This window comes from Vicugna pacos, chromosome 5, assembly GCF_048564905.1.
Source record: "Vicugna pacos chromosome 5, VicPac4, whole genome shotgun sequence".
Lineage (NCBI taxonomy): Eukaryota > Metazoa > Chordata > Mammalia > Artiodactyla > Camelidae > Vicugna > Vicugna pacos.
Window position 1 is genome coordinate 18,488,274 of NC_132991.1, and position 17,414 is coordinate 18,505,687.

At 35.9% G+C, this 17,414-nt stretch overlaps 1 long non-coding RNA gene across 5 annotated transcripts in view; it reads left to right on the top strand.

The window, feature by feature from the left end:
- Positions 1-17,414, top strand: part of LOC140696348 (uncharacterized) — a 314,939-nt gene that overhangs the window by 75,043 nt on the left and 222,482 nt on the right. For all 5 annotated transcript variants that reach the window (XR_012072547.1, XR_012072544.1, XR_012072545.1 and 2 more), the window contains exon 3: positions 5,897-6,017. This is a non-coding gene — a long non-coding RNA (uncharacterized lncRNA). The remainder of the gene's footprint in view (positions 1-5,896; positions 6,018-17,414) is intronic.

Consider the following 17,414-nt stretch of genomic DNA (forward strand, 5'->3'; position numbering starts at 1 on the left):
AAAGAAAAAAAACAATTGCAACAGTTTTTATATCTGGTGGCAATGATGGATGATAATCCAGGTGTGTTCGGTTATAAATGTGGCACATACCATGTTGACAACTAAAAAAAAACTGAATATAATTTTAATAGAGAAATGTATCTTTTCATCAAAATCATAGATACACTTTTTTTAAAAAAGCTTACTTTGTCTTGTTTCACTTCTAATTTGGTTGGATATTCTCCACGATAGAATATTGAAATCAGGACTCTCTGAAAGTCATCAGTCTCCACGTAGTAGTAGTTCATTGAGGAACACAGAATAAATAGCTGGGGAGTTTATTTAGTGCTCAGCGAAATTGGGAAAGAGAAAAAATTATGCTTCAGGTTTTCCACCTTTTCTTTTCTAAGCCCTTTTCTGCATCTTCTTTAATATTAGCCACCCTCCAATACATATACAGAGTAGCTCCATATTCTCATACTGTCATAGCCCTTTTCATAGAAGAAATCTAACAAATTTTTTCAGGGTAGGTGCTTAGGAATTTAATGTGCTATAAAGATCAGGAACCTTAGAAATTAACAAAAGCACAAAAAGAAAGACAATGAAGACAATGTGTAAGTCAGTAATTGTGGGATTTTAAGAAACAATTTAGACAGAACCTTTCTAGAACTTTAATATCAAAATACAAATGACAAGTCTTTCTCTGAAATTGTGTCTATAACCTTATCAGGAAACAATAGTGTTAGACTCATGTTTTATGTGTTAACTGGAGCCTATGATCAGGAAAACTAATACAACTTTTGTTTTCTGGGTATTTTAGCTGGAATGTTCCCAGTAATTAATCACTATTTCCAAGAGGATGCTATACTTAGTGGTTCTGCTCCACCTCCTTTTATGGACCCATTCCTAGTGCTAGCCACCTTACTATTTTCCAAAGGCAAGAATATATTCCATACAGTCTTTCTTATCTTATTTCCATATAAGCAATTTTCCAAAATAACTGACCCTCTCAATTCCATCTGTAAAGCAAACTGATTCCCATGGAACACTTAATTCCCTGACTAATCCTTAAAATAACCTAAAAATTAAATTTCCATCGATTTAGTTGTTTGCTTCCTAAACAGTTATGCCAGTTAGACTTGTTATTGTAATTCTGTAGTTTAATTAAATAGTATGCAAACTATGAAAAATAACTGAAATAATATACAAATATGAAAGTTAAAAAAAGGGTTTTGTTGTGCCTATAAAAAATAAATTGAATGCTTTGCACCGACACAACACCTGTTAGTCACACAAAAAAATTAAATTAGAATAGATAAGGGCAAAAATGATTCACAGAAATTAAAAGAATTCTGGGCTCAGATTTCTTTGTAAATTTCTTTAGAGCTTTTTTATTTTAAGAATGTGAAACTGGAAATTGTGGACAGTATATTATGGATATGGTTTATGCAAGAAATAGAACTCTAATCATGGACCCATAGTCAAAGAAAAGCCATTGTTCCTACATCATAGAATTGCCTTATGAATGTACATTCATATGTTAAATGTTTAAAGTATATTTATAACATTTTTACGAGCTCAATTTAATCTTTTATTATTATTACTTAAATGGTCAGCTGCTGATCCAATCACCTCTGAGAAACAGGTTTCTATGGAATGTCAGTGGAGGAGGTCCTTTGGCTGGCAAACTAATGTCACATGAAGTTGCAGCATATGCTATGAAGTTGGGAGTGAAGAAAAAGCTGCCAGTTTAAGAAAAGAGTTCCCCCATACTGGCTGAATAAGTCCTGAAATCAGTTCTATACAGTATAAATGCTTTAGAGAAAACGTTTAATATGTAAACATCTCTAGGAATGATATCTAGGAGAGAGAACATATCTAGGAACTATATCTAGGAAAGACTATATACAAAGCAGTAAGTGACTGAGATCAGATCTCATAAGTGAGGAAGAGAAAAAACAAATTGGTACTTGCTGTTTCTATAGAAGTAGTATCTTAATCGGAGTGTAAGAAGTTAGAATTCAGAATGGGGATTGGTTGTCTATGTTGTGGTTGAGCTGAATCCAAACCTCGATAGATGAAGTGAGGATAGTCAGCATTTATATTGTGTTTAATAAAGAGTCATACCATGAAATATGTGCTTGGAAGACCAAGCAACAAGCAGCAGTGGAGGAAATAGGCTCCTACCAGGGACAAATAGCTCCGTCCTCCCTTGAGAATGGTTTGGTAGTTCTCTTTTCCCTCCCAACTGAAATATAACTCCATGGGCAGGCAGCAGGTTCCTCATGACTAGAAGAAAGCCTGCTATATTGATGATACTCAAAAATTGTTTATTGAATTATGGCTTGAGGTTTTTTTTCCCCACATTATTAATTCATTTCCACCTCCTACCCCTGTCTTCTCCCTACCTCTGAGTTCTGACAGTGGTCCTCAGGCTCTTCCATGGAAATGAAGACAGTCAGAACTAAGGATTCTTGCCCCTTCCCAAGACCATGGTATTTTTGGTTATTTCACAATTGGAACCCTGCATGGTGTTTAAAATTATTTTTTGGATCCTTGAATAGAATGCATTTGAAGAGTAGATATGGATATACCATCATTATTTTAGGTCACGTTTCCCAGAAGCAGATGCTTAGACAAGGATTTGTATACAAATGATTTAGGAGATTGCTCTGAGGAGAAACTGATAAGGGAGTGGAAGACATCAAGTAGGGAAAAGGAGGAAAATAAGCAAGAGAGCAATTTCATGTGTCATCCAAGACTCAGCCTGATCGCATAGGGAGTTCTGCAGATTAAAGAGCAGTTCTTCCCGCCAGGCAGGGAATCAGGCTTTTAGACCCTGTCTTCAGTCAGTCATTGGCTGCCAATCTCCCTGGGGCTATGTAAACTCTAAGGTGCTTCCAGGAAAGTAGTTCCTAGGAGTCCAAGGACAATCCTTTGAAGAATGTTGCTAGTATGAGCTGTTAGCAGGTAACATAAAGAAGCTGCAGAGAGAACATGTAAAACCAGTAGGAGGGATCCAGGGTTGCTGGGCAGAACATTAAGGTATCCCCTAATGCCAAAAGCTATGGTGAACAAAAGACTCATTTATCACCTTCTGGTCTGGTTGGTAAAATGGATACATGAGCACACAGTGTTCTTTGGAGTTCCTTCTGTGTAGTTATCCCCCATGTGGAGAACGGCTCATGACTCACACTTACCAAATGTTTTCAGGTTTGGATTCTGCTTCCATAGGTTTATTTTACTGTAGGTCACCACCATTCTAGGGGAGAGTAACACTTAATTACGCTACTCTTTTCTTAGACTGGGCTAGGGACAATGTTTAACATTTCCCAAAATAAGTTCCATGTGGTAAGTTTTGAAAATTAAGATGACCCACTGTTAACTGTAATGGACACTGAAGTTTGGTTTCCTCCCAGTTACTATAATATATCTCCCAGCTCCATACTGAGCACATAAATGAGAAAAATTATTTTTATGTTTTTGAAATTACAAATATTCTTTAGAATCTAATATATAGTTCAAAATGGGTTTCTAAAAATGATATGGTAAGTATACCAACCTTAGCATGAGTATATTAATACCTGTTCTACTTTTCTTTAATCTTCTTTGCCATTCTTACTACTATCCATAAAAAGTAACTTTTTTTTAAGAAATACAACTCTAGTTTTATTTTTCACTTAGATGTAAATAATAATGGTCATACAATTATAACCTCTTTATATATGATAATATGTATATAGAATACATACATATAAATAAACATATATGCCATGAGGTCAAAACACAGAAAATAATCAAAACATAAACATGCTTTATCAGGAAATAATTGTTTTGCTTTTGGTTACCAAATGGGAAAGGGGGATATAAATTAGGAATTTGGAATTAACAGATACACACTACTATATATAAAATAGTAAACAGCAAGGACCTACTGTATAGCACAGGGAATTATATTCTATAATCTTATAATAACCTATAATGGAAAAGAATCTGAAAAATAATATATATAGATAGTTTATATATATATGTCTATCTATATATGTCTGAATCACTTTGCTGTACACCTGAAATATTGTAAATCAACTACACCTCAATAAATGTTTAAAAAAAACAAATAATTGTTTTACAAACACATAGATACAGAGAACAGAGTAGTGGTTACCAGAGGGCAGGGGTGAGGGTGAGGGCGAGATGGATACTGTATGGTGACAAATGGAAACTAAGTATTTGGTGGCACACTAGTAGCCTTACAAAAGTCAAAATATAATGTTTACACATGAAACATATGTTATAAACCAATGTTACCTCAATAAAAAAGAAATAATTATTCTAAATGTTACACTCTACAGTGAACAAAAAACGTATCAGAAAGCTCATGTACCTTCACTATTCTATCATCTTTGTATGATTATAAAATCAAAATATTTATTCAATAATTTTAATTATCTTTTTCCTTAGCAAACTAATATTGCCAAGCAAACTCAGAGGGGCTATTCACAAGTGGGGTATGGCAAGGAACTTCTATAAACTGATGTATCTATAGGTGGAAAAAAAAGAGGTGTTAGAAAGGCAGAAGAAACATTAACAACTGAGCATGCCTGATGAACAGCTGGTCGTGTTGTATGCTCTAATGTAAAACAGTGTAACAATAAATGAGCTAATAAGATATGATGTATGCATGGTGCTGTTTATTAAAATATAATTTTGATAGATTTCCTTTGAAAGTAGTTAAATATTTGCAGGCCTTATGTTGATAAATAGGAGTTATTTGGAAATTTCACTCATGGAGAAGAATTTCATTTCTGAAAATAGTACAAAAATTAAATATTGTTATCTGTCTGTCTTGAAGTAGCACCAGATTACTTTGGTGTTAATATGCACATATGCCACAAATCACTAGAATTTTTTTAGGTGTCTTTCTGACCAGCAGGGTGAAGATATAACATATCTTGAGAAGGTTCTCAGTTTTGATAAGCTCCAAATTATTTAAATTCAAGCAGAATGTAAAAGGAGCAAGGTAGCCCAGGAGTGTTACCAGCAGTAGATAAAAGTGTTTGCTTTGGTGGGCATACAACACCCCTCAGCACATTTCAAAACTTGCACTATGTGACCATAGAACAATTGAGGTTTATGTCACACCAGAAGCTCTCCTGAATGTGTTGTATCAAGGTGGTTACTTAGAATAAAAACACATAAGGAGGATCTTCACCCTCCCATATACTGCAAAGTGCTTACCACCAACCTCAGTTCACTGATAAAACCTACACCTCAGACAGGAAAGGAAGTAAATCATAATTCAACTGTGGTTTCCCCAGTGAAGAAATCCCTCTCTAGCACTCAGAGTTGGCCTTCCCACCTGATGCAGTTCATGGTGGTATGGTTTCTGGGTTAGGGTGATTCCACTGGACTGTGGATTCCAGAAGAGCAGGGAATTTGACTTTGCCTTCAGTGCTCTGTCTCCAACTTTTAGGTAAACGGCTGGAAGATCCCCATCTTATGACACTACTGGTGGAATGAACAATTATTTAGCATCACTCTCCATGAAATAAGAAAATGACAATGGACCCAGGAGTAAACAGAAATGATGTTTCCTGGGGCTGGAACGGAGAGAAAAGCTAGGAGCAGAGGATGTTCATGCTACTGCATGACAAAAACTGTGAAAACCAACTGCATTACAAAGCCAGTCTTGAGATCTGGACTTGGCGGGTACTTAGTTCATTGGTCTCAAAGGAGTCAGCTTCTCTGATATGTAATAAATGGGATATTAAAAATGTAAATTTATCTCCTAAGTTTCATTTATTGTGGTCACACTTAATCCCTGAAAAGTTACACAATTCCAAATAAGCAACTGCACAAGAAACATAGGTGGGCAATAACATTATTATTATACAACTTATCTCTGATGTTCCTATAGGTAACTAAGGACGTATTCTGAGAAGGGCAATACTCTGGCTTCTTCTGGAGGAGCAGCTCTCAACCTCCTCTTCATAACCCATGTGACAGGAGACACTTACCGGCAGGGCACACTCTCAAAGGTATGTCTGGTACTAGATTCTCCTTCTTACTGTAAATATTGAACAGAATTCATAAGACAATTATTTTTAGAACTGAGCCACAAGAGAGGGGGACTGTGATCCTTGGGAAAAACAAGCACGTGAGGCTTGCCCCACATTGTCTCACACTTTCTATCACACTAAGGAAGTAGAAGCCAAGAAGAGTAGTGAGGAAACTGAACTGAGAGTGCAGACATGGGAGATAAGGGTTGCTGAAATAAAACAAAAATAAAAGCAGAAAACAATGAAATTTAAAACAACAATAAATATAAATAACCAAGTAGAACATTGCTTTTAAAAAACATACACTCTAGCAAGAATAATCAAGAATAAAAACATTAAAAAAAAAACTCACCAATTTCAAAAATTAGCAGAAATAGGTATAAAAGATAGGCTGTCACTACAGAGTCTATAAATATTGCAAGGATAGTAAGGGCATATTATAAACAAATTTATCCAAATAAATTCAACAAATTTAAATAACATATTCAAATATCTTTAAAAATACAACTTACAAAAACTTAACCATGATGAAATATAAAATCTGACTTGCCCATATTTGTTGATAGAATTAAATTTTAAAATAAAAATTTTCAAGAAAGAAAATCCAACCCAGATAATTTCATTGACTAATTTTATAATATGTTTAAGGATCACATAAACCAATCTCACGTACAATATATAAAAACAATAGAAGAGAGGAGAACACTTCCCAATACTTTCTGTGAAGCCTGCCTAACCCTGATGTCAAAATCTGACATCAACATTAAAAGCAAAGAACAGACCAATGACTCTCGTGAACATAGAATCAAAATTTCTTTGTTTCTTTGTAAGTCGTATGAGCTGCTTATATATTCTGGAGATCAAGCCTTTGTCAGTTTCATTTGCAAAGATTTTCTCCCATTCTGTGGGTTGTCTTTTTGTTTTACTTATGGTTTCCTTTGCTGTGCAGAAGCTTGTAAGTTTCATTAGGTCCCATTTGTTTATTCTTGCTTTTATTTCTATTGCTTGAGTAGACTGTTCTAGGAGAACATTTCTGAGATGTATGTCAGATAATGTTTTGCCTATATTTTCTTATAGGAGGTTCATTGTATCTTGTCTTACGTTTAAGTCTTTCATCCATTTTGAGTTTATTTTTGTGTATGGTGTAAGGGAGTGTTCTAGCTTCATTGCTTATGTAGCTTACAGAGAAAAAAATGTGACAATGAATATATATATGTTCATGTATAACTGAAAAATTGTGCTCTACACTGGAATTTGACACAACATTGTAAAATGATTATAAATCAATAAAAATGTTAAAAATTTTCTTAGCAAAATAAATTAGTTAATTAAGTATAGCAATACATTAATAACAAATGATTTATCTCAAAATTGAATCAATGAGATCTACAACATTGACAAAATAATAAAGAAAAAGGAGGATTGTCTCAACAATAAAAAGCACTTGACAAAATTCAATATTCAATTATTATAAAGCTCTTGGCAAAGTAGAAAAAAATTAATTTGTTTCAACCTTAGAAAAAGCAATGATAAAAATCCTACAACTAGCATTTATTTGTCAGATTTTTATACTTTCCTGCTAAGATCATGAACCAGGCAAGAAAAGTCAACATAACATGATACCACCAGAGGATCACAGTAATCTCCAGGAACCAAACCCAAAGCCATACAGATCTGCAATTTACCCAATAAAGAATTCAAAAAGGCTACTTTAAGGAAACTCTATTAGCTACAAGAAAACAGAAAAAGACAATTCAAGAAATCAGGAAAAAAAATACATAAACAAAATGACTTTAACAAAGTGATAGAATTTTTAACAAAAGAACCAAACAGACATTCTGGAACTAAAGAATACTATGAATAAAAGTGCAAAATATAATAACATCAGCAGCAGAATGGATCTAGCAGTAGGCAGAATCTGTGAGCTAGAAGACAGGAACTTTGAAATTATCCAATCAGAGGAGAACAAAGGAAAAATGAAAATAAGAGTGAAGTAAACCTATGTAACGCGTGGGATACTATCTGAAGAACCATTATGTGAATTAGTAGAATTCCAAAAGGAAAAGAGTGGGCGAGGGGGTAGAAATCTTATTTATAGAAATAATGGCAAATCTAGGGAGAGATTTGGATATCCAAGTTAATGAAGCTCATAGGTCACCAAACAAAATCAATTTAAAGAGATCCTAGGAGAGATTTTAAGAGAGAATCCTAAAAGATGTAAGAGAAAGAAAGCTTGTGACATAAGACTATCAGCAGATTTATTAGCAGAAGCTTTATAGGCCAGTAAAGAGTTGGATGATTTATTCTAAATGTTGAAAGAAAAAAATTGCCAACCAAGAATACTTAATGTGACAAACTGTCCTTCAGAAATGGAGAGATAAAGACTTTCTTAAACTATCAAAAGCTGAGGGAATTTATCAGTACTGGACCTGCCTTACAAGAAATGCTGAAAGGATTTCTTCTAGCTAAAATGAAAGGACACTAATTAATAACATGAAAATATACAACACACTGGTAAATATAAGTATATAGTCAAACTCAGAATACTCTAATACTGTAATATAGTGAAATGTTAACCAGTTAACTCTAGTATAAAAGCTAAAAAACAAGAGTATTAAAAATAACTATAGCTATAATAATTTGCTTGTATTCAACCATATTAAAGGAAGTTAATTGTGAAATCAAACACATAAAGGGGGAAACAAAAGTAGAGTTATTGTATGTGATAAAAGTTAAGTAGTTACAAGGGTAAAATAGACTATTTTATCTGGAGACAGTTTATGTAAACATCATGGTAATCACAAAGCAAAAACCTATAACAGGTACAAAAAAGGTAAAGGGAAGAGAATCAATATATACCACTATGGGAATCAATTCATAAAAGAAGGCAGCAAAAAATGAAGAACAAGGGAAATACAAAAGCCAGCCAACACTAAAGAACATGGCATGACTAAGATCTTACCCTATCAATAATCACTCTAAATATAAATTAACTGAATTCTCCAATCAAAAGGCATAACATAACTGGGTGGATAAAAAACAAGAACCAACTATATATTGTCTACAGGAGACTCAATTCAGCTTTAAGGATACACATAGGATCAACGTGAAGGGATGGAAGATGATACTGCACGCAAATGGAAAGCATAAGAGAGCAGAGGCAGCTGTATTTATATCAGACAAAATAGACTTTAAAGCCAACAATGGTAACAAGAAACAAAGGTCATTATATAATAATAAAGAAGTCAATTCTCCAGAAAATGTAACAATTATAAATATTTATGCACTCAAACTGGAGTACTGACAGATACAAAGCAAATACAGAGAGCTCTTGAGGGAGAAATAGATTACAATGCCATAATAGTAGGGGATTCAATATACCACTTTCAGCAATAAATTGATTATCCAGGCAGAAAAGCAAGATGAAAGCATTGGACCTGAACCATACTTTAGAGTAAATGGACCGAATAGACTAATACAGAACATTCTATTGACTAGCAGCAGAATACACATTCTTCTCAAGCACATGGAACATTCTCCAAGATAGATCATACAATAGATCACAAAGCAAGTCTTAGCAAATTTAAGATTACATTGATACCAACTATTTTTTACTAACTACAGTGGTATAAAGCTAGAAGTCAATAACAGGAGGAAAGCTGGAAAATTCACAGATATGTGGAAATTAAAAAACATACTCTTGAGCAGCAACCACTTGGTCAAAGAAGAAATCAAAAAAGGAAATTTAAAAGATCTTCAAGCAAATGAAAATGGAAACACAAAACACCAAAACCTATGGGATACTACAAAAGTATTTCTAAGAGAGACCTTTGTAACAATAATTATCTTCATTGAGAAAAAAAGATCTCAAATAAACAACCTGTCTTTACACTTCAAGGTATTGAAAAAAAAAACTAAACCTAAAGTTCAAAGATGGAAGAAAATAGGAAAGATCAGAGCAGAAATAAATGAAATAGAGAAAGAACCACAATAGAGAAGATCATCAAAACAAGGAGCTGATTTTTTAAAATATAAAGTGTTGACAAACAGTTAGACTAAGAATAAAAAAGACACAAACAAAAGCAGAAAGGAAAAAGGAAATATTACAAATGATACCACAGAATACAAAGCATCATAAGCAATTATATGCCAACAAATTTGATAGCCTATTAAAAAAGGATAAATTCTTAGAAACGGATAACCTAACAAGACTAATCATGAAGAAACAGAAAATCCAAATAAATAACAGGGATACTGAAACAGTAATCATAAACCTCCCAACAAAGAAATGCCAAGGGCCAGACGGTTTCACTGGTGAATTTCACCAAATGTTTAAAGAATTAACTCCCAGTTATTCTCAAACTCTTCCCAAAACATAGAAGAGGATGGAACATTCCCATGCTCATTTTACAAGGAAAGCATTACCTTGATACCAAAGCCAGGTAAGGACACTAAAAGAAAACTACTGGTCTATATCCCTGATAAATATAGATGTAAAAGTTCTCAGCAAAATACAAACTGAATTCAACAAATTAGAAGAATCGTACTCCATGATCAAGAGGGGTTTATCCCTGAGCTGTAAGGATGGCCATATACACAAATCAATACATGTGATATACCATATTAATAGAATGAAAGATAAAAATCATATGATCATCTCAATAGATGCAGAAAAAGCTTTTGCAAAAGCAACATCCTTTTATGACAAAAACACTCAATAAATTGGGTATAGAGCATACCTCAATGTAATAAAGGTCTTACGTGACAAGCCCACAAATAACATCATACTCAGTGGTGAAAGAATTTCCTCTAAGATAAGAAGCAAGACAAGGGTGTACACTTTTACCATTCTTATTCAACATAGTACTGAAAGTCCTAGCTAGAGCAATCAGGCAAGAAGAAGAAATAAGAGTTCAGATTGGAAAAGAAGTGAATTTGTCTTCATTAGCAGCTGATATAATCTTGTGTACAGGAAATCCTAAAGACTCCACCAAAGAAAACTTTAGGACTAATCAGTAACTTCAATAAAGTTGCAGGATTCAAAATCAATATACAAAAATCCATTGTGTTGCATACACTAACAACAAAATAGCTGAAAAAGAAAAAAAGAAAACAATCCCATTTACAATAGCATAAAAAATAAAATACTTAGGAATCAGTTTAAGCAAGAATTGAAAGATCGTGCACTGAAAAGTATAAGACTGATGAAAGAATAGAAAAATAGAAATAACTATCCTAAAATTTGTGTAAGAGCAAAAAAGACCCCAATAAGCCAAAGCAAACCTGAGAAAAAAGAACAAAGCTAGAGGTATTGTACTTGCTGATTTGAAACTATACTAACAAGCTACAGTAATTAACAGTGTGGTACTGGCATAAAAATAGACACCTAGACCAACGGAACAGAATCAAGAGCCGAGAAATAAACCCTGGCATATATAGTCAACTAATATTTGAAAAAAGAGTCAAGAATACTCAGTGAGAAAATCATAGCCTCTTCAATAAGTGATTTTGGGAAAACTGGACAACCAATGCAAATGAATGAAATTGGATTCTTATCTTGAAATTGGATCCTTATCTTGAAATTGGACCACTCACAAAAGTTAACTTGAAATAGATTAAAGACTTAAACATAAGATCCAAACCTATAAAACTCCTAGAAATAAAACATGGAGAAAAGCTCCTTGACATTGTCTTAGCAACAGTTTCTTTTGGATATGACACCAAAAGCACAATCAACAAAAGTAAAAACTTATACATAGGACTATATCAACTAAAAATCTTCTCAGCAAAAGAAACAACAAATTGGAAACACAACCTATGTAATGGGAGAGAAATTTGCAAATTATGTATCTGATAAGGGGTTAATATCCAAACTATATGAAGAACTTACACAACTCAATAGGAAAAAAAAAAGATAAAAATTAGTCAGAAGATCTAAATAGACATTTTTCCAAAGAAGACATTCAGATGGCTAACAGGTACATGAAAAGGTGCTTGACATCATTAATCATCAGAAAAATGCAGACCAAACCTGCTATGTCACACCTGCTAGAATGGCTGTCATCAAAAAGACAAGAGATAACAAATGCTGGCAAAGATGTGAAGGAAAGGAACTTTTATACAGTTAGTAGGAATATAAATGGTACAGCCACTATGGAAAAATGTCTGGAGGATCCTCAAAAAATTAAAAATGAAACTGCCATATGATCTAGCAATTCTAGCCTTCTACTCTTGGGTATATATCCAATGGAAATGAAAATAGGATCTTAAAAATATAGCTGCACTCCCATGTTCATTGCAGCATTATTCAGAATAGCCAAGCTATGGAAATAGCCTGTGTCCATCAATAGATGAATGGGTAAAGAAGATGTGGTGTGTATATATGTGTGTGTATGTATATATACAATGTATTATTAAGCCATGAGAAAGAAGGAAATCCTTCCATTTTTTACAACATGGGTGGACCTTGGTGGCATTAGGCTTAGTGAAATGAATCAGGGAGAGAAAGACAAATGGTGGATGATATCACTTATGTGTAGAATCTTAAAAAGCCAAATAATGGAAACAGAGAGTAGAATGGTGGTTACCAAGGGTTAGGGGATGGGGGAAATGAGGAGATACTGTTCTAAGAGTGCAAACCTCCAGTTATAAATGGGTAAGTTCTGGGAATCTAATGTAAAGCACATGGTGATTATAGTTAATAATACTGTATTATATACTTGAAAGTTGCTTACAGAGTAGATCCTTAAAGTGTGCATCACAAAAGAAAGAAAGAAAGAAATGGTAATTATATTATACTGTGGTGGTAATCATTTTGCAATATACACGTGTATTAAATCGACATATTGTGTACAGTGTTATATGTAAATTATATGTCAGTGATGGTGGGGAAGAAATCAGAACAGAGATTGTCTATGGGAGTTGTGGATTGACTGGATGTAGATAAGAAGCAATTTTCTGGGTGATGGAAATATTCTGTTGATTGGTATGGTAGTCAAATAGGCATATACTTGTGAAATCTCAATTAAATCGTACACTTAAGAGTGTGCATTTTACTGTTTATAAACTTTACCTTAATAAGTAAAAGCTGTATGTCTTTTGCAAGCTTTGATCCTTCTACCATTATTAAAAACAAATTACTTAGAAAACTTATCACCTCACTACATACCAGAATTGAGAACTGCTACTCTCAGATGGTTGCCAGAAAGCCATGCCACAGTCATCGAGAAGAAGTACTTTGGAGACTCTAATAGCTAAGTTACTTGAGCAGAGGTGTAGGTGATGAGATGCACTGGGTGAACATTTGTGAAGAACTGTAGGCAGAAATGGTTGCCATTGCCCACAGCAGTAAGAGTCATAAGCTGTGACCCGCAGAAGCCACTATTCATTCATTCACTTTCTCAGTCAAATATCTTATCAATATCTAATATGAATTAGTGCTGTCCTTGGCCCTGGAGATCCAATGGTAAACTCCTTGACATCATGGGACTTACATTCTAGTGGGAGAGAAAGATATCTACCAAATAATCACACCAACACATGAAATAACTTGTACTAAAAATGCTAATATGAAAAGAGCAATGAAGTACGCAGAGCTGTGAGAGTTTATAACAGTGATAGAAGCTTCTTATATCTATTTCTTACAACCCTACAAAGTGATTTCAATCATTATCATTTCCACTTAGTAGCTGAAGAACTTGAAGCAATGAAAGGATTAGTAACTTGCTGAAGATCACAGAGCTGGCCAGTGACCAAGCCAGTTCTCACCCAGATTCTGTGTTCTTTGTCTAGATTCTGTGTTCTTACCCAAAGTAATACAATGTAAATCCACCTGGATGTTCAGGAAGATGTCCCTGAAAAGAAAGATTTAAAGACGTCTAAGCTGAGGTTTAAGAGACGGGTAGGAATTATGTACCTGTACGAAGAGAGAGAAGAATGTGTGCTAGTCCCCTGGCATGGTTGGAACATAGCATGGTGGATGGATGAGAACGTTGTACATATCTATTAATTCTACAAAAATTAGAGAAGGTTCTAAGAATGTTTAGATAAGTCAGAAAAGAGATAATACTGACTTTAAAGTTTCTTAGTTTATACAGTTCCTGAGTTAAAAGAAAAACTTCTACATTAAGAGTTAAACTGCATTGCCTGTCACCAGCTGAATCCCTTTGCTGTTCTGTCTTCAGTGGGGGTGAGGAATGGGCCACCCTTCTCAATTCTGGGACCCTCTCAAACCTAGACACCAGTGCTACGCACTGATGGTTAAGCTCCGTGATCGCAGTAGCATTGAAACCTTTATCTGCAATTCTATTTCTAATCCAGCTGAGGAGAGTTCTTTTCCCAACAACTGTAGCCCATTGTTGCACAAAGACTCTTCTCTAAGAAACATGAAGCGGTTAATTCACCCTGCCAAACACAGCAAGAAGGTAATACTTTTCTCAAATATCAAATCAGTCCAGTTTCATTTAGACTTAAATGATTTTTCTGGCCCTTCTTCGTGTAGACACCTCTGCAGTCAATTAGCATTGTCACTTTTAATTTTCTGTAGTCCGATCCTGGTCATTTCCCATTAGAGTTCCATTAAATAGATTCTTATGGCCTGGCTGAACTGACTGCAGTACAGTATCTGTGGAAAGTGTGCTAGCCATCATTATGCAGCTGGCATTTACAAAAGGTTAGATATTACCGATAACCTTAATCACAAATTACACTACATTGCCTGAAAATTCACTCCTGGATTTCTTTGCCACCAAACCCAAATGCTCCTGGAATATCTGGGCTAAGTCTGGATGGAAAGGCCCGTTGAACTATGTATCTCAGCTCAAACCACTTCAAACTCCATGGCCTTTGCCTCAAGATCCAATGCTCTTGGAGCTGTCAGGGGCAGAAGCACCTGCGTCTCGCTGTGCTGTCAGCTACACTCTAACTAGGAGGAAGGAGGAAGACATTTTCCTTGGGAAAAGAGAGCCCTGCCCTGCTGTGGCTTTACTGAGGTCATCGGGTCTTGCTCATAAAATCACAATGGATCTGGAGAAAATTAAAGGACAGATATAACTTACAGAAAGTATGTATCTTCCAAGTGAAAAGATAAGGAAAAGCTAACTTTAAGTAACTCAAAACATACAACAGATATGAAATAGCATCCTCTAACAGAAAATGCAGCAATCCCAGTGTCAGAAACCATGGCTTCCACACACCCAGTACTAACTCCTCCTGTGACCTTGAGAGACTCAAATGATTCCAGTGTGCCTTTTGCTCTGGAAATCATGGAATAAACACAAATTGGATGCCTGACAAGGAACTTCAGCTGATTAGCATTGCTATCTCATTGGCAGAGTGGTGACAGAGACAGAGACAAACAGGACTGGCCCAGCACTCTCCAGCCAGGCTGGTCCTCTCTGTGAAGCAGCTTTAGGCCGACAGCTCACTATTGCATCCTACAGGCAGAAAGACAGGAAAGGCAGCACTGAAAGACAACGATGTGAAATCGACTGCCATGGTTTTGTTGGCAGCCAGTCCTAGGGGACAGAGATCCCCTAGATCCAGCAGCACAGATAGATACAGCAATACAAACCATCTAGTGGGCTGCCAGCCTCTTCTTCCAGCCATCCACAGGCCCATTCAGTAAGTTTCTTAAGCACTTACTAGTGTCCCTTCTCTTCAAGGCTTATAGTTTAGCAGGGAAGAAGTCAGGCTGGCTTTGGACAGATGGTCCAGAGACAATCATGTAACTCAAGTCTTTAATTTAGGCAAGAGACCTTGGGGCCTATTCTAGGTTTGATTTCTCCCCAGTTGTCCTCTTTCAAAGCTTCATCAGTTTCCTGCTCATCTGCATCAAAGAAATTCTTCATCCATAAACACCTAGAATCAAACAGCAAATAGGAACAATTAATGGGTGTCAGAGACTTTGTATGCTACTAAGTATTTCTGAAGAAATGAGGTTTCTTTGGTTCACCATCCCCAGAAACTCACTCAAGGCCATGAAAATGTTCCCCAGTAGGATTCCTGCTGGATCTACTTTAGTAAGTGGCTAAGGGTCATTTGTAATTAACCTATTAGCAAATTCTTGCTAAAGGGCTTGAAAACTATTTTCCGAAATTTTTTAACCAGAATTTCTGAAAATGTCTCTGTCCTATAACCTTTCCCATCGAGTTAATTTTTTTTTTCACACAGCCAAGATATGGCAGTTTAACAAAGCCAAGTTGTGATCACTTTAATGTATCAAAGCAGATGGTAGAGGTGAAGGACCTATGTGGCTTTGAAATTGTCTAAGAAAGTTTATTAAGAGGATACCTAAGTTGATATGGATAGAGAAGGGTCAAACTAAATGAGAGGAAGAGGAAAATAGTTTCCAGTAATGACATGAGGGCAGTTTGGAGGCAGAACCATTCTGGTGACATCTGCCAGAGGGGTGCTGCTCCACCTGCTTTTTATGAGGTCCAATACAGGAACAACAGAATGTCTTTGGGGCAATTTTTCTACCATTTAAAATGAAAATAGTTTCACCAAGTACCAAGGGTGAAAGGTATATATTCTTACATATACTGTACTAGGTAGAAAAACAGAAATAAAAGGCATTGTATTTCAGCCACTGCAGTATCAGAGCCTCCGTGCATCTGAGAAGTAGAGATATCCTCACCACTTTCTAATATTTCAACCTGGTGTTAGTTTGGGTCCTTTGATAAGCAGATGCTCAGATGTGATTAGACAGGCAAGAAGTGTATTAAGGAAAATGCCTGTAGGAGAAGAGGGAGGGGGCTGAGAGAGGTTGGGAGAGCTGTCGGGCTGGGATCCGAGTCTGACCCTGAGTGAAGCAGGGAGAGGAGGAGGGAAGGAGGGCTGGGTGGGAGCAGGGCAGGCTGCAGTTCACGTCAAGGAAAGTTGGGTGAGGCTCTCAGAGACCCTGCAAGCTAAGGTCAGCCTTCAGTGAAATCTCACGTCTCCCAGGCATGGGGCTGCCTCGATATCCCTTGGTGCCCGATTACTGTCTGGGAGCAGCCCCCAGGAGGCACGGCCTCTGTGCAAACACAGCAGTCAGTGGGTTTCAGAGAGCAGCACGGAGGCCCTTAAACACTCGCACTCCCTGCTGTTGGAAATCTGAAAGGCGAGTTCTCTTGGTCACACCGTAAGCCTGAAATTAGACATTGGGTCACACCACAGCATGTGGGTCACATGTGGCTCACCCTGAATGCTAATCATCTTATTTCAAAGGGTTAATAACAATAATTAACAATACCTAACACTGGTAAGGTGCTTTGTATACGCACAATGGCACCACAAAGGAAATATTGCCAAGCTAGTTTTACAAATGAAGAAACCCAGTTGACACAATAGGGTATGAACAGTGAACTCAGACCCAGATCTTTTAACTCTGTATCC